The sequence below is a fragment of the Dermacentor albipictus genome, chromosome 10, assembly GCF_038994185.2.
Source record: "Dermacentor albipictus isolate Rhodes 1998 colony chromosome 10, USDA_Dalb.pri_finalv2, whole genome shotgun sequence".
NCBI lineage: Eukaryota > Metazoa > Arthropoda > Arachnida > Ixodida > Ixodidae > Dermacentor > Dermacentor albipictus.
Genome location: NC_091830.1, coordinates 69,312,123 through 69,330,554, shown reverse-complemented (window position 1 = coordinate 69,330,554; position 18,432 = coordinate 69,312,123). Strand labels below are relative to the sequence as shown.

The 18,432-nt window shown below is 48.5% G+C and overlaps 1 protein-coding gene across 3 annotated transcripts in view; it reads right to left on the bottom strand.

The window, feature by feature from the left end:
* The window catches only part of MESR3 (misexpression suppressor of ras 3), a 271,058-nt gene that overhangs the window by 15,827 nt on the left and 236,799 nt on the right, over positions 1-18,432 (bottom strand). The gene's annotated exons all lie outside the window — the stretch shown is intronic.

Below are 18,432 nucleotides of genomic sequence, written 5' to 3'. Positions count from 1 at the left end.
TATCAGGTTTTATTGCTGCACTACTTTGTGGTAACCTTTATAGATCACTGCACTTTCACAATAAACCTTTTAATTAGAAGTTAGCATACCCTGTTCTTACTGCTTCACACTGTAAATTCTTGCTACATTGGCCAAATAAAAGATTTTATAAGGTATCATGAGGGCTATTAAAGTGACTTGCTGCAGTCTAAAAAAAAAAAACGAATAGCCTGGCTGCAAATGGCACCAAAGAACACATAGGACAAACAAGAAAACCGTGATGATCTAACAATCAAAAGTTTAATGTACACACCGAGTAAATGCTCGCTGACAAGCAATAGACTGAACATACACAAAAAGGAGAAGCGAAAATTCATGTGCATTTCCTGACGGGAAATGCATCCATTTTTAGCGGGGGCCGTGATGTCAAGATTAACCCAGCATTTTTAGATCTACAGCTTCCGTAATTTCTCTAGGCAGCCGATCTGCACAGAATGCTAGCTTCTTCCTCTACAATGCACGCTCAGATGTGGAGAGTGCATTGTAGAGGAAGAAGCTAGCATTCTGTGGAGATCGGCTGCCTAGAGAAATTATGGATGCTGTAGATGCAAATACACTGGGAGAATCTTGTGTCAGCATGGCCGCTGTTACACTTTCAGAGATGGATGCGTTTCCTGTTGGGATCTGTATGGACACGCATTAGATCTTGCTTCTGCTTTTTGTGTAAATTCGATTTATTGCTTGTCGACCAGCATTTACTCGGCATGGTCAATAAACTTTCATTTGTTAGAACACCTCATGAGATTATCTTGGTATCTAGCAGAAAGGTGTTCATTCTTTTTGGAGTGAAGCTGTATATGCCGAGGCGAAACACTCATGGTCCGATGACAAGAACCCTAGCGTAGGGGTATGAGCCATTGTTTCGGGGGTTGTGAGCCATTGTTCGTCTTACATGAGGGACGGAGACATTTCTTGTTGGGTAGACATAGAAATTGCTTATGCATTTAACACATAAACATTTATCTACGCATTATTCCAAGGAAGGGACACAGAGTGGGACGGGGTTAAGACAAGATCATGATGTCATAATTATCTTGCAGCAAAGGTGTGGCGGGCCAATGGCTACACCGATAGTGACGTCATTTCTCTCTAGCAGCAGAGCGCGCGTGCAGAAGTCTCTCTCAGACTTCCCTATAGGTTCAAAAATGTGTCCCTGTATTTAATTAAATGAAATGTGCAGCCCCGGTGTGTCACTTGGTAACTACAGTGCATAACTGAGTCATAAACATTATGATTAACGCATTACAAAACACAAATGCGTAACATAATTCAGAAAGACTTCGACGGACCACCTGGATTAACACAATGAACCGCTGCTCATTGCACTTTCGAAGATGGTGATCTTGCAAAGTGCAATGTGCGGCATTCCAAATAAACAATGTGATAAACCCAAACCAAACATGTGCATAACCTCATTAAGAAACACAGACATAACCAATAATATAGAAAGACTTTAATAAGCCATTGGAATTAACCCAGTGATAAAAACCGGGGCTGCACATTTCAGCTTCGCTGGTTTACCGTCTGTACAGGGTGCCTGGGCAGTAACTTTTTCTGTTATTGTTTGTTAAGTATTGTATAATGTGCCAGTAAAACACGTTGGGCTAGTTGGTGCAATGTAGTGGTACTGCTTTTTTTTGCTGTTTTTTTTCTTAATGTTGTGCCCTTCTTCCTTTTGTAACAACTTTTTTATTCCCCCTTGCATAATACTCCAACCTTGCAGCCTGCGAGGTATATAAATAAATGAGTACATAAGCACGTCATTCATTCATCTGCATACACCTCGCACCATTCCTTGCTCAACAAACGTCACTGTGTTGATGTCTTGCAGCGTGCATCTACATTAACTGCCGTTTGCGTTTCGGTATGGTTTGTGAACAGTGTAATGCATAAAGATTACATGACATTAAGGTTGTGACCTATGCGGTGCATAAGCAAACCTTGCAAAAGATGACAAGTTGGATTGTTGAAAATAAGACAAATGGTATATATCGCAGTTACTTTAACAGCATTTAATTGACCACTTGACAAAAACTTCACTTCGCATAGATTCCAACACGTACACTGAATCTGCAGTTTTCTTTTTTGCTTATTAATGCAGTCGTTACTGCATGGCCACATTGTAGATTTGAAAACAAAGTGAAATAAATTTGTTTCTTGCAATATAACAATATGTGTAGATCACTGCTATTGTAACCCCAGAACTTCATACAAACATGCACACTATAGGACGCAGACAAATGTTCAGGACAAATTTCAGAATGTTTGCATTCTGATACATATGAAAGTGAACGGTTTCATTCCATGGCTGTCAATGAGAGGGAGAGAGAAAACTTAAAAGTGTTCGTGGAACAAAAACGCACTGATAAGCTTAGACATATAGTCATTGCGTAACACTTTCGAAATGAATAATTATAGCTTGCTATCGACATTGAAGCAGCCATTCGACAGCAAGAAAAGGAATCAGTTTTTCCAGCTCTGAACATTGAATTGCAGGAAATGCAAGCAGGCATAAAATTCTGACAATATAATGTATAGGAATACCAAATTGGAATAAACATTGAGGCTTGCATTTGTACTTTCTCTGGCTGAGCAATCTAGTTTGAAATGACTCCCATAAGCATGTCGTAACAATGTTGATCTAATATAGGTTAAATGCATGACTAGCTTAAGAAATCTGGACGATTGCTATAAATTACAGTGAAGAAACTATAATATCTAATAACATTAATAATATAATAATATTTATTTCCACAAAACAGGCTAACCGTGAGAGGCGTGCGAGGCTGAGCAGAAAGCTGAAAAATTCTACGGCAAGTGCGCCTGCCGTGGGCCTACGATCCTGCATTATGAATAGCGCGTATTGATATGGTCTTCTTGTTAGAAGTTCCGAGTATACTACCAGCGCGAGACACGGGACAACAAAGTGGACGAGAAGCGTGTCTTTTAGAATGCTATGTTACAACGTACAGGTTTCTACAAAAGTGACGGTAACTGCTCGAAACATTTGATGCGTCGGCTTTTGCGCCTTTAGAAATATTGAGAGGGGGCTCCCATATATATATTCGCAGCGCAAGCACGGCGATGGACGAACCAGGCTAGCGCTAAGGTTGAATTTCACAACACAATTTTCATTCCACGTCGTAATCACACAGATCGTTTGAGGCTTCGTTCAGGGGCACACGCGGGCGTTCGGGTTGGTGCTTCTTGTTGCGTTTGGCGTAAGAATACGGCTAGGAGCAGGCACCACATATGCGCAATGACAGGCAATATACACGCATCATTTCTCTAGACGCTGACGCCGAGCACGGGTAGCGCGAGGATCTTGTTGGGCTGACACGACAACTTCGTGGCAGCCGAATTCCGAATACTGCATATACGGTGAGGGTAGCTATATGAACTTGTCGATAGGTCATCTTGCAGATTGTTGTAGCACAGGCAGAACAAAACGTTCATAGAAGGTAGATAAGGCAACACACACCGCTGAACCACCTACGAACAGCTGTTTACGTGCGCGATGTCGCACTGAACTACAGAAACCGCCGTCGCGCACCCCAAGACAAATCTTAACTAACGTTTTTAAATGAGTAAACGTACATATTATTTGCTTATAATCAAAAGAAGTCAATAATATTATGGTGTAAACGTTTTATTCACTACAATAAATGAATTATGCAGCGTGTGCCACGAAACCTGGCACTAAGCAACCCTGGGCGTCGCACCAGTCGCATTGTTAAAATCGCAATCATGTGAAATGAGCCCTCTAAAAATCGCATTGCGACGCGTGCGACAGCACCGATTTTCGTCGTTGCAGTCGCATCATGTGAAACAGGCTTGAGGCGAAATCGAACGTCGGCTTTTCGAACGTGTACAAGATAGCGGCCCAGGGCCGGGAATGCGATCGTAATCGATCAAGCAACAGCAAACCGGGGCCAACCTTATAGCGCTTTTCAAAAAGGTAATGTTGCAAAAAGGAAAGAGGCGGTGAGGATGCAGCGAAATGAAATGTTCACGACGAACGCGTCGTACCCGCTTTCGCACCTTGGTCGTCCCCGTCTTTCCAAATCACCTTACGGCGTCCGCAGGCGTGTTCGAGGCAAACAACGTGGAGCTCGTTCTTCGCCGATGGCAGCTCTGGCACTCGCTTCATAAATTGCGTGCCGCGGTTGTCGGGACAGCGAGAAAGAAATAAACGCATTAAGGGTTCGAAGAACACGACGCCGAGTGGGTTTACCGAAAGATCGGACCGAAAGGTTGGTTGCCCATTCTTTTTTCGGTGGCCTTTGACATCGCATTCTGCGAGTGCGCTCCAATGACACAGTCTTCTCGTTCACTTGGGGAAAAGGCACGGCGCCTGTTACATTACGCGAAGCCATTAGAACTTAGTAGTTGAAAGGGCTGTGTAAAAGATGCGTATACCGTGTTTGCTGAACGCATCGAATTTTCCTCCCTACGTTTTCGTATCAGCAGTCTGCAGTACGCATTCCTGTTCCTTGTGATCAATATATGGGTGTCTTATCTGCTACATTAGAGGAAGAGATACAAAATACGACGAGGATGGAGAAACAAAAAAATTGGAGGACGCTTAAGCTTCGCCTTCAAGAGTGGGACGCGACAGCGTTCCCGTCGACCCGCCAAGGGGTATAAGACAATGCGCTACGGCACAGCGATCACTTACGATGCGCCCCGCATCGGACTTAGCGCCCACCTATCACGCGGTGAGCGTCGAGCAACGCAGCGTTCGGCGCGGCAACGAAACGTGCGCCTGAGCGAACGAAACGAACCAAAGAACTCGGTGTCTCGGAGGGGAAACGATCTACGCCAGCCAAACGTCGTGATCGGCACGGGCAGAGAGATAGTAATCTAAACCGGGAGCACGGCGAAGCGTCGTCAGGGGAGAGGGAGTCCCGCGACGCGCCTGGCAGTGGTCCCAATGCGGGCGCGGCGCGCCTCCTGTCGGGGCAGCGCCGTACATTGAGAGGAGGGAGTCTTCTGTGTTTGCCGCAAGATGGCTCTGCGTGTGCGGAAAGCGCAGAAGAAATGCAGCGGAAATTCACTTCGCAACTCGTGTAATTGCGACTTCTGTACGTTACATGTTCATAATTACCGATATACACCGCATTATAACTTTCCACGGCTCGTTTCGAAGGCAACACCGCATTCACTAGAGGCGCGTTTGCACCGCTTGGAAGCATCGAACTCGTGGCTGAGTGGTAGCGTCTCCGTCTCACACTCCGGAGACCCTGGTTCGATTCCCACCGGGCCAATCTTGGAAGTTGCTTTTTATTTATGAAGCGCCTGCCGTGATTTATCGCTCACGGTCAACGCCGCAAACGCCGACGCCGACACCGACGCCGACGACACCGGCTTTTCTGCGACACGAGCTCCTTAACGCTATCGCGTTAAAAAGAACGGCGACGGCCCGGTTAACCGACAGAAAGGGAGGCCGGCCCTCCCAAGGCGTAGCCGGCCCAGACAGCACAGGGGGAAGGGGTCACAGTTCACGGAGGCAACGAAGGGGGCCGCCGCTCTTCCCAGGAAAAAAAAAATACAGGCGGCGGGGTCGTGGAAATAACTTGTGGGAGAGCACGCCCGGGGCGTGACTGTGGAACGCCGACGGGTCTTAGCCGCACGGGCAACAAATAAATAAAAACCGGCGCGTCGTAAACAAGACAAATGGATGGAGCGGAATCCCAGGGATTTGTCTCTCTTCCGTTGGCATGCGGAGCTCCCATTTTACTCGGTCTTTTTTTTTTACGCGAAGTTTGCAGCGTTTCGCCCAAGGTCTGAGCTGTCTCTTGTACGCTGGTCCAGTTAACAACCAAAACGGGTATACTCTAAAGTTCATTCATAAGAGCCGCACATTACTTTGTGACTAGATAAAAAGAAAACCCCTCCTCTTAGCTCGTCTCATATTTCGCGCTGATGTTACGCAAAAAAGTCGGCCACCATGAACAGAGGTCGGTACTAAATGATTGCAGCAAAGGAAGGAAATTTTCATTGTGGTGTTTCACCGCACCGAAGTTGTACAGCGGGTTCTGAGCTAAAGGCACCAGATTTTTTTTTTTTGGAATTGCAGCGGAATGCGACCGCCGTTGCCGGGTACCGAACCGGCGACCTCGTTCTTACCGGAACACCTTAGCCACTGAGCCACCAAGTTGAGTTTGAAAACTACTTCATTGCATTTCTTTTTTCATTAACTGTAATTTCACAATATTGACGCTGAAATGAGAAAACCTTTCAGAATTATTTTTCTCAAACAATTGAAAGAAGAAAAGTCCCTCCACACACTTCTTGGTGCAGTGTCCTGCTGCTCAAAAAAAAAAAAAAAGATCTGCAACTTGACAAGATCTACGAAGTAGCGAACGCAACCAATATGCTAATATGTCACTATTTTGTTAGTGAGCACTGTTACTATCTGCTCACGACTTCATTTCTCATCTGTATTTCTTTTTTCTTTTATCTTCGAGCTGTTTTTCTCTGACGTTCCTGCTTCCTGATAAACACACTTCGTTTATTTTTCCCCAAGACCACACGCTGCGAGCTTCCAGTCAAGAAAACCGAGGGCTGCAACCTTATGACCCTGAACTCTTGCAGCGACTCGCGGTGCCAATAACGTCTATCCCCCCCGCCCCCTCTCTAGTCTTGATTTTATATCCGGCTCTTCGCAGAACTTCCCGAAGCATTCCTCGGAACACGATTTCACAACCGCACAATAAAACAAGCGCTCAACTGGGCGAGCCGCACAGACCATACATCTCGAATTGATTGTACAGCTTTCGAAAGGCGACATCGGAACCCTCTAAATATCCCCAATAAAAAAGAAAGAAACGAAAATGTTTTAACAGTAATCTGTTAAAGGCCAAATCACCTGGCGTCTGTACCGACACGCATCGAAACTTGGACAACGCTGCGCGCTGCAAGTAACATCCCCCGTCTTCAAATGCGAAAGCTCACGGGCCGCCGCAAGTTCGAACGCAGATGCGCGCACATCCAAGCGCGCCCGTTCGGGGTGACGTGCTAGCGAGTGTGACGTACCATGTGTGTCACAGCCATGGATTAGCACTACTTGTGAATGGGGGGAGGGTCGGTGTGCTGCACATTCACTAAGCTGGTGATCCCAGAAAGAGGAATTCGAATGTCCTGTGCAAAAGCGAGTTCGTGTGTGTGTGCGTGTGCGCGTGTGCAAAGACAAGTGCACACGACAGGAAGAAAGAAAGCTATTAGTACGAACCTTCTCGAACACACACACACACACACACACACAAACACACACACACACACACACACACACACACACGACTGCGCTATTTCGCCCTGCACTCGTATTATTATTATTATTATTATTATTATTACTATTATTATTATTATTATTATTATTATTGGCGCTCTAACTCAAACATCACAAGTTGACGCCCCAGAAATCCCACATGTTTCACCGTTCTCAGCAACAAAAACGAAGGTCCACTGTACACTGTTGGCCCGCATACACAGGGTGTCACAGTTTTGGGCGAGCAACCGCGGCGCACAGAACTTGGGCTACTGTCCCGAGAAACACGGTATTCCGAGAGCCAAAAGCGTTCGGTGCCACATGCCCTACACACACACAGCCGGGTCCCGCCGCACGGCTCCCGGTTCCCTGCCGCGCTCGCTCGGGTCCCGGAATCGAGGATGCCGCCCCCCTCCCAACTCGCGCAAGCATGCACAGCTCAGTTTGTTTTCGCTGTTCCGCACGAACCGACAGTTATTCGCACTTGAGCGCCCCGCCGCCTGCTGCTGGCTCGGCGCTCCTGATTCCGCGTGTATACTGTATACCGGAGGTCACAGAGAACGCGCTTGTGCGTGTGGGCATACGTACGGGGGAGATCGCGCAGGTTGTGCACGGCGGTCAAGCGTGGCGCTTCGGGGGCGGACGCGAGTGCAAGAGGCGTCCGTTTTGGTTCACCGCCGCCCGTTCACGGAATTCATGGTTCGTGCGCGAGGCGGCAGCGAAAAGCGCACGGGCTGCCGAAAGCGTCGGTGTGGGTCGCTTCAGCTCGCGTATTTGCACGTCCGGCCATAACCCAGCGACAGAAGTACCGTCTCCCTCCGCAGTGCAGTTCTTGGTCCGCGACGCTTGCTACGGTATACCCTATACTTCATATATAGGGAACACAGTAGCAGGGTATACCTTATCAGGGTATACCGTATCAGGGTATACCGTATCAGGGTATACCGTATCAGGGTATACCGTATCAGGGTATACCGTATCAGAGTATACCGTATCAGGGTATACCGTATCAGAGTATACCGTATCAGGGTATACCGTATCAGGGTATACCGTATCAGGGTATACCGTATCAGGGTATACCGTATCATGGTATACCGTATCATGGTATACCGTATCATGGTATACCATATCATGGTATACCTGATATACCGTATCAGGGAAGTGCATACTGTAGCAGAGTATACGGTATACCGTAGCATGTATATAGTAAAGAATTTTAGTGCGTCCGGTTATTCCGGCAAGTGCGGGCGGTTTGCCGGATCAGCGGGGGCGTGAATGTGAGCGGCAAGATTGGTGGCGCCAGCTAGTGGTGCACAGCTCAACCACCTAAACACAGAGCCAATTACTATGTCCTAAGCTGGGGTGTAAGTTTTCGACAGCGGCGTAATTCTGAACGCAATTACGCCGCTGCCGAAAATTTGCACCAGTAGCGAAGCAGGATATAGTGGGTTACTGCAGTTTTAGCTCTGTGTTTGTGTGGTTGAGCTATACAACGCCAGGCGGCTGAACCGCTCCGGCTGCTTACTTTTACGCCCCCGACCATCCGGTAATCCGCCCAAACCGCTCTCGTTTGCCGGAATAGCGGACACGCTAAAAGCCTCTAGTAAAACGATTTTGCGTGAACGCAATGTTACGTAGAATCGCGCGTTATTTGTTGATTTATGCGCTTCCAGTATGGGACGTGCTATGCTTTGGTCGTTAGCGCAGCGCTGTGGCCGCTGGTAGCTGAAACGTGTAACTCCCGTTCGTGCCAAAACGTACCATCCCGTTTCACAGATGAAATAGATCAACTGCCACAACTGTACCGTACGCTTTCTTTTCTTTCCCCCGTAAAAGAACGCGAGAACCTTCAGGGACGGCGCCGAAACACCCGATCTCAGCGCAGGACAATCGGAAGTTTATTCTAATGTTCATTCCACACGAAGGTTCTCACTATACTACATTGCGTGCGATGCGCCACACATTCCAACTCCAGTCACTTGCGCCGTCCCCTAAATGGGCCCACACAAGGGGAGCCTTCAAACCGGTTGTCTTCTATTTACAAGCTGCGGGTATTATGGAGAACTGCGGAAGACCCGCAGCCTCTACTCTACATGTTGGGCGTATGGACTTCTAATACTATAACCACTTCGAGAGATGGAGAGAGAGAGAGAGAGTACAGAAGAAGAAATCGCGCGGGAATATAATGCGTACAGGCGTGGGGGGTGAGCGACGGTTGCAGGCACGTCCCTTCCAGATGAAGGAGAAAAAAAATGGCCTCGCGCGATTTGGCTCATGTATACCGCGGCTGCAGAGGCGTTGTTGCTGTAAACGACTATGTTATGCTTGCCTCTGCTATTCGAGGCCAGGAGGGCGGATTCGCTGCAGCTATTGTGTCTACAGTCGCCGCTTTCATCCCGGTCGGTCCCTGTATAGCGCCTCCATGTGTGAATAGTGGCTGAAGGTGTTATATACCGGCGCAGTGTTCGCCTATGATGTAATGATTTCTTGTTTTTAAAAATGGGGGGAGGGGGTGTAGACAAAGCGCCTGTTTTTGTTTAACTTGCACCCGTACTCGTAGCTCAGATGTACAACCTCACCAACTAGACCAAATTCTCACTCGTTTGACGCGTTGCACCATCGCATCATCATCATCATCGTAACCATGATGATGATGATGCTGCTGCTGATGATGATGATGATCGCATCACGCTTATCCGCCCCACCTGGATTTCCGAGGTGCCGGGACAGGGACAGAGCATCCTGCAGACTAAGAGACGTCCACAAGACAGCTCTGCACTTTCGTCAAGAAGAAACGATTGCACGCATCAGTATACGTGGCAACCAACGCGAGAGAAAAAGAAAGTAGCCGTCGCTCGAATATTCGCCTCTGCCGTACGTGACCAGCTCGAGTGTCAGCACCAGCATCTGAGCACCCCCGCCGAAGGCGACTGACGATTAAGGCACTACGAGCCACCCGCTGGCGTTTCCCGGTGACACGGTTTCTTCCGCGACGCCTCCTTCGGCCCATCGCCGAAGCCGGAAGTCGTAATAACGCACGCGCCGACCGTTTCACGTGATCGAACCGAAAGAGGAGGGATCCCGCTTCTTCCGCCGCCAACATTAACGGCCTCGCAGGGCTGATGTTATCGCCGACAAGACGACGCGCCACTCCCACAGCATAGGGATTCCACACCGCTGGCCTCGTTCTCGCTAATATACGGTTATTTGATTCCGCCCTGGGCGCCGCATGCCAGTAGCAAACAAGATGTGTCGCTTGTGCCGAAAGTCCCGACCCTTTCTTTGTTTTGTTCGCTCAAGAGATACAACAGAAAACAGAGATTGAACGGACGACATAATGGAGGATGCGAATCACACACGCGGTTTGCGAGAGGAGCGTTTAAGGTGAAAGGAACGCAGAATGTCGCCTGTCGCGAACGTCAATTAAGACAGCCCAATTAATAGCACACAGCGCCTCGGGGAAAAATACAAATGAGGTTTCTGAGGCCACACGCACCTGAAATCAACAAATGCGTCCGCGGCGTATGTGAACACGCAATGTCCGTTTACAATATGAACAAGACGAGAACGATAAAGAGTGATCGCATCAGCGAATGAGTTTTGTGCAAGCCCGCTGGGTGAGGGAAGTTTTACGAATGGCACAGTTGGATATCTACTGGAAGTAGCACGAGAGAGGGAGAGAGTGTGAAGACAAAAAGTTATGTTAGCCGAATAATATTAAATTTATCATTGATCATTGTTGCTTGTGCTATCCAGTCTGTGTAACATTTCCGCTTAAGTCGTCTAGGACCTTATTCAACTATGTACGGCATCGTGAATTAAACTTTCTCATGGAAAAAGGCGGATACCAAATGCAACAACCATCTCAGCCGCTTATAGCGTGGAACAATGTACATAGTATAGATGCGAGATCGACACCACAAGCCCGAATATTGGCCGTATACAGAAAGCTCATCTTGAAAGCCGTGACGAAGCACTCGTCAGCGTAAACGCAACTGCCACTGAGCTATTGTAACTTGCACGTTGTTACCGAAGAATTCCCGTCCGTTTAGTTAATAAAGAAAAATACACAGAGCACACACTTGTCTACAGTGCACGTAACTGTACGAAGTCGTGAAACGTGGACGACACGCTGTACAACAGCAACAACACACCCCTGGATTTCAGCGATGCAGCCAGTGCCGTGCATAGCGTCGCACACATGAGGCGCAGATGTCAGTGCACCGCCCGTACCGCGGTGACGCCACCGGGACGCGCCTCTTACCACGCAAAACCAGCCCCCGTAAAGTGTGTTCAACTTGGCTCGCGCACCCAAGGATTCGAAGAAAAATAAATAATGCGCCACCCACCCAACGTTAACTCACTTTCCTATAGCTCTACGTGACCGGACTGCCGAAGCCCAGCTCTTACACTAAGAACACGTTGTGTAGACGCAACTGTTTTCGCCAAGTAAAACTCGAAGGGCATCTTCGATTGCTCTTTTGCGGCTATGCTCACCGGAGGCAGGCGCGGTCACTCACTGGCATAAATGAATGGTTGTCGAGGAAGGAGCCATGCGTTATGTAACCAACTCAGCAGGGGGGAGGGTGGGGGAAGGGAGACTGTATCCAAAGGGAACGCAGAGATGAGAGACTACATGGTGGGAAGTGGGCGGCGCTTCTTCATGATCCCCGATGTGAACGTGCCTAAATTAAGCGGAGAGGCTTATGAGTTGTTAACGAAGGTCACGAGGAAAGAAAGATCACATGCGAGGGCGCGCGTACCTTGAACCGGCGGTTAGAGGTTGGCCAGAGGACACTGAATCACCGCGGAAAGCCGAATGAAGAAACGCGTGCTATAGAAGCGGTGGAAATGTGGTCCGCGTACCGACAACACAGCTGGAGCGGCCGCACTCCGGTTTGCTCAAATACACGCAACGCGACAAGTCCCGGCAAACACAACCCGGGGGGGGGGGGGGGGTAACGCCACGCGACACGGCCGCGGAGTTTATAGCGCGCGAGCGCGCAGAGGGACGCGGAATGTCGTGCGTCATGCTCACACGCCATGAAGTTGCAGGTTGCCACTGCACGAGAGAGAGCTCTTTATTAGAAAAACAGAGAACTTTGCCGGCGCATATTTAACCGCTGGCATGCTACTCTGTATAGGGATGGGGAATGGGATTAAAGGATTCCGGAAGAGAGTGGGAGAAAAAGAGGAGAAAAATAAATATGAAATGTCCGAGTGGACCTGATACTAATATTTACAGGTGACCTGGCGCGTAAATTTAAGCTTTTGTTATGAAGGGTGCAATTTTTAAAGCTTTCTGGATAGACCAATTTCTGATAGGTATTTTAACAATAAATCCAAAACCGGTCGCTGTTTTGAAAGGCCGGGCATTGGACCTAAGATGCTCGGTAACGTTAACGGTTCGTGGCAAATCATGTCCATTTGTTGCTCAAAAAATTCTCTCGTCGCGGTACGCGGGACATTCTAGTGATATGTGCTCAATTGTCTCTAGGTTGCGACAGTTATCACAGTATGGCTTAGTGGTAAGCCCTATGCGGTACAGATAATTGTTCGTGTATGCCACGTTCAGTCGAAGACATGTCTCCCACAAGCCACTGCACGAAGCGCCTGCATATTCCACTGCACGCGATGGAGCGGACGCAGCTCCGTCGCATCAGTGGCAGCGCGCCTTCTAAGCTGGGTTTCACACGACGGACCGGACCAGCGTTGCTTTAAGCAGCAACTAATGACGACGCCAGCAGCTGGTCTGCTACGTCCTCGCGATTGGACGGCACTGAGCCACGTTTGCTCTCTCAGCCGCGTTTGCCAACATCCCATTAGGTGGAGGACGTAAAATAAACTTAAAATTGCGTCTCGAGCAGTGCAGCAGAGTTGGCGAACTGGTCGGACAACAGGGAAGTTCACAAGAGGAAGTAGCAAAGCTCACGGAGGGCGGAGCCCAAGTGCCGCATTAAAATACTGTACAATTATAAAAGTTTTGGAGATCCAACGCATACGTTGGACTCCATATATCGGCGAAGCGATCGAAGCATTATTGCAGCGGTTAATGAAATGACACAAAACTTGCATTTTCTGCGCCGCTCTTTGCAGCATAACGATTACGTGCCTACCAGGCGAAACGGCAAAAAAAAAAAAAAAAGCGGACACGTCAACCATGTGACCGACGCGGCCGTCGGATTATACTGTACTCTCATCTCCGGGATCGGCTCAGTGTACACTACAGAACTGGCGACAGGATCAAACAACGAGCAGCGACCGAGCAGACCCGCCAAACTCCGGGCGTGTAGAAAGTCTCGATCTAATGAAGTGCTTATACTCTTAAAACGGTTGCACCCTTTGGGGTGTATATTTGTCCCACAACAATAATCGTCATCTGCCTAGCTTGCGTTTCCTTTCTTGAAAACTCGGCGCTCGCTACTTTCCTGTCGAGAATGCTGCGTCACACTGATAACGTGCGTGCCGTTCGTGACTGGGATGTACCGGGCTCGCAGCGTTAAAGAAAGGAAACGCGGTCAAGACAGATGACGATTATTGTTGTGGGACAAGATAAGCCCCAAAGGGTGTAAATTTTTCTAAGAGTGTACGCGCTTGAAGTGCCTACATTTGTTGCACTGAGGACGTTTAGGCCCTCTTTGTTGTCGCACTGCGCGACTCGGCGAGAAAACAGCCGACCACGACCACACCTGCACAGTTAGCATATAAGCCGTTATGCGAGCGCTGACACATGTGAGAGAGCTAGTCGGTAAAAAAAGCATTCGGCGGCAGCGTTACCAACGTTATCTTTTTTTCTTTTTATTGAGTTGTAATGCACCTGACGTCCGGGACAACCCGGCGCGTTTAATTTATTTTCTTGTGCGAGTACGTGTTTGCAATTAAGTTCAGCAACGACAACTGCGCCAGAACAGTGCGAGTGAGTGTCATCAGTGGTTTGTTTGAATATTTTGCATTTCATGTTGATGCGTTCCTCGATATCACGCGCTAAAGGTAAAGAAAAACTCGTGGCTGAGTGGTAGCGTCTCCGACTCACACTCCGGAGACCCTGGTTCGATTCCCACCCAGCCCATCTTGCAAGTTGTTTTTTATTCATGAAGTGCCTCCCGGGACTTATCGCTCACGGCCAACGCCACTGACGCCGACGACACCGGCTTTTCTTCGGCACGAGCTCCTTAACGCTGTCGCGTTAAAAAAAAGCCCTTATCAGCAACAGCATTGGTCAGCAAAGTCCTGTGGAGGGTACGAAAAGATACATTTGTTCTAAAAAGCTGAAGACAACGCGCATCACGTCTAGCCTACGTCTGCACTGCAAGCGCAGCGTTACCACCTGTCGAAGTTTCGATGACTTTTGTTTCTTTCACGTTGGAGGTCGGATGGGCTATTTATCCCTGGTACTGTGTTCAGAAGAACAGTTTATTAACAAGAGACGATACGAACACCGAGTGACAATCACGGCGCACAATTCCACCAGGACAATCACGTGTACAAAAACTCCAGGTTGTCACTCCGTAGGGCCACCACGCTGCTTTCTCGTATCTGCCGGTGACCCCGGTCACTTTGCACTTCTTGCTTCCGCAACAAACGTTACGGTGTCCCTCTTCCGAGTGCGGCCACGTGCGACACTTGTCAGCCTGCGAGACTGCACGTGCGGCCACCGTTCGCTTCGAGCACGCGGACAAGCACGCGGGACGGCTGGCCACACTGCGCACTCCGAAGAGGCACACCATCGAAACTGTTGCTCGAGCAGAGTGTTAAACGAGGCCGCGGTCGCCAACACGGGCAAGAAGAAGCTTGGCCCCCGTGTACCCATGCGGGGGCCACAAGTTGGAGAGGGCGGGGCCTCAGCCTCCTCCAACGGAACAGAATGCAAAAAAACAGTGATCGAAACACGGACAGTTAAGTTAAATGTGGTTTAGTCAAACACAAGGTGTTATAAAATTTAGTTTAAATTAATAAATTCCATCTAGAAATTTACGCACGTCAGATAGTGGGAGTAGCGGATCACCTGCTAAAATTAAAGCACGGTGTCAAAGTGTGTGCAGTTTATACAAATTGTGCAAAAGGTTACGTCTGTGTATTCCAGTATGTGTACATGTATGTAATATATGCATGACTGTCAGCGGTTCTTGGTGCTTCGCGCAGGTCGGTGGGTGTTCTCTTGTAAGTAAATAATCGTGTGTGATGTGCCTGTGCCCAATGCGTAGTCGGCATAAAGCTACTCCAATGAACCCGCTCCTCGTGGTTACACGACTTCCACTAACCAAATACTGGTTTAGTAAGATGTAGCTTGTTGTCTGCGCAACGGTCCCATTCGTGTTGCCATTTCGACGTCAAGGCCTTCTTAATCGCGCGGAGTCTATCTTCATATGGAAGCGTTGCGTTTGTTATTCCTTTGTACGCTGCAATCGATGCACATTATCTAGCAGCTGCTTCATTACCCGGCATCACAACATTGCTTGGGACCCAGCAGAAACAAATTGGCCTCCCGTATTTGCTAAGCGCCACCATGTTTAAAATATCCCCTAGCAGGGGCTCACACTCAGATTTCGGATGTGGAGCCTTTAGTGCAGTTGAGGAATCGGTGTGTATGACTATTTTTGTGCTTGTCAGTGATATCCTTTTTAACTATAGTATACAGCCCATATAGTACAAACTTCAGCAGTGAAAACAAGTTTTAGTAATCGACTTTTGGTAAACACGACGTTTTATGTCCAAAGCATTACAAGTGCGTTCTCGATAAGGTGTTGCTCCCGAAAAGTGAAATTCGAGAACTGATAAGCATATTGTATTGGGCTAAAAAGGCGGGACCGATATTTCCCACCACTAACCTAGGCAATTTTCACCAAAAAACACATCACGTGTCCCGATTGTCCGCTTCTAAAAAGAAGCAGACAACAAATCAATGCAACCGAGAAACAAGTGGCCGTAACCGTCCCACCTTGTTAATGAATATGTTAACGAAGGGCTAAAAAAAAACGCTTTTAACGAGTTCCCACAAACATAGCCCACACAGAAACGTGCAAACGTAGCTGTTATACGCGAAGTCAAACGTGTCTGTGAAGTCAGCGATTTCAAACGCTTGAATTCTACGACGCGCGAAACGACAACTTATTTTACTTAATTTTACGCATTCTTTATGCAATGTTTCGGTTTCGTGCGTCCTATCCCCCACGCACGGCGATATATGTACACAGGTGGCGCTGTAAAGTTGCCTTGCAACGTGGGGCACCGATATGACCACGTGCTCATCGAAGGTTTCCAGCTCAAAGCAGCAATGGAGAACGAGGGACTTTGCGGGGACGCCTTTATTAATCTTGGCCTTTTTGCCCGAGAGCTCCGACCGTGCGCATGATGAAATAAAATGAATTTAATTGAGTTAATGCGCGAGCAGCTCTGCCTGACTCGTATCCATGCCAACCGCCGACAGAATCGGTGCGCGCGTACTGGTACATTACGGGCGCGTCCATATGCAAAGTACAAGAGGCCGGGAAAAGAAAGAAAAAACGATAGAGATCATTGTCATCTCGACAGTCGTCCCAGGCACGCCAGTGTACTGTCCTATGGCGTCGCTTTCCACGCAAAGTGCGTGGAGGAGCGATTGGTCAGGCGACAGGTGCGGGATGCAGACGACAGACGAGCAGACGACGAAGCGGATCGTCGTGCAAGTCTCCGTATACGGGTCCCATAGTCATGCGCTTACGTGCCTGTCGCTGCAGCGAAGACGTGCGGGCCGAGAAAGGCCGAGCGCGTGCTTACGACGCAGTGACAGCCAGAGCTAGCAGGATTTACTGCCCGTTTTCTCGGCTCTCGTGCAGACGACACAGGAACCGACAGGCTCACGTGACGAAGAGACCGCGGCTCGGCAGAAGGAGCGCAATGTTGTCTCCCTGACGGCCTCCTGCTGCGCATGCTCCTCGAACAAATGTGGCAGGGCTCCAGACGATCACGTTTTCTTGCCCTAAGCCTTTGTTTTGCTTTGAAGATGCCGATATATATGCGCCACGCACCTCGCCTACCTGGTTTCCGCGAATTCCATGGCGAACGAAGCGGTAAAAGGAGTGAAGTATACGAACGACTAGACACACTGCGTGGTAGCTGCAACCTGGACTTCGAAGAACACTCAAAAGCGGCGTCATGCAGTTCAGTCGTTCGACGGCGACCCAGAGTGTATATGGAGTACACATACGCAATGAATATCGGAGGCAACGTTATCAAGCTTCACGCCACCGCATCACCACCGCCGCGTTTAATGCGCAGAGAAAGTCTTGAAGCACGGTATGATCGCCGTTTCGCGCCCTTTCTGTCATTACGGTATGACGTGTGCCAGTACGGCACTTGGCCCCAAGTGTTCGGCACGAAATTTGCAAGTGCAGCGCTAGCTACCCCGTGCACAACGCCTTCGGAGCGTCGAGCATGGTGCTTAAGCTAAGCGCGTTGCCAATGGTGCGAGGTGTGTCGGGATACAACCGAAATCTGTATTGGGAGCTTTACGTGTTGCTCGACAATTTGCTCAGTTACACTTTTCATCTGACTATAATATTTGCGAAGTTTATTAAGTATAATTATCTAATTAGGCGGAATGAAAGAACAATCCGAGTATCTCGACGGCGAACAATATTACCTTGGCTCTGTCCAGCTACGGGACATTTGCATATACATATATGTATTTTTAAATCTTGGTGGTGCATGATATTTGGTACACCCCGTACATGCGAGCGAGTTCTCTATGCGTTATCTGAATTTCGAGCACATTACATTAGAAGGGGCAGGAAAGCTAAGCAATAACTAAACGTTGACTGGCGAAATGTTTGTTCAAAGCTATATTTCCATTTACATGGCGGGAAAAAGCTTTCTGCCAAGTTTCCCTTTTCGAATTTAGCGCCCAAACCGAGTGTCGCTACGGTTTTGTGACGTCACGAATTTCGAGTCATTTGCGAGCTTTTGGCAGAAAATGTTTTGAAAACTTGTCAAGAGGAGGTGAATAATGCATGGTGTAAACACAGGCACCTGTCTACAGCAAAGCATGTCGCCAATCGCTTCGCAAGTGTCTCATCTTTTAACCTGTGTGGGACAACACTCGTTAAGTGATAACCTATTCACTGGCACCGAGAAGTCCTATTTAT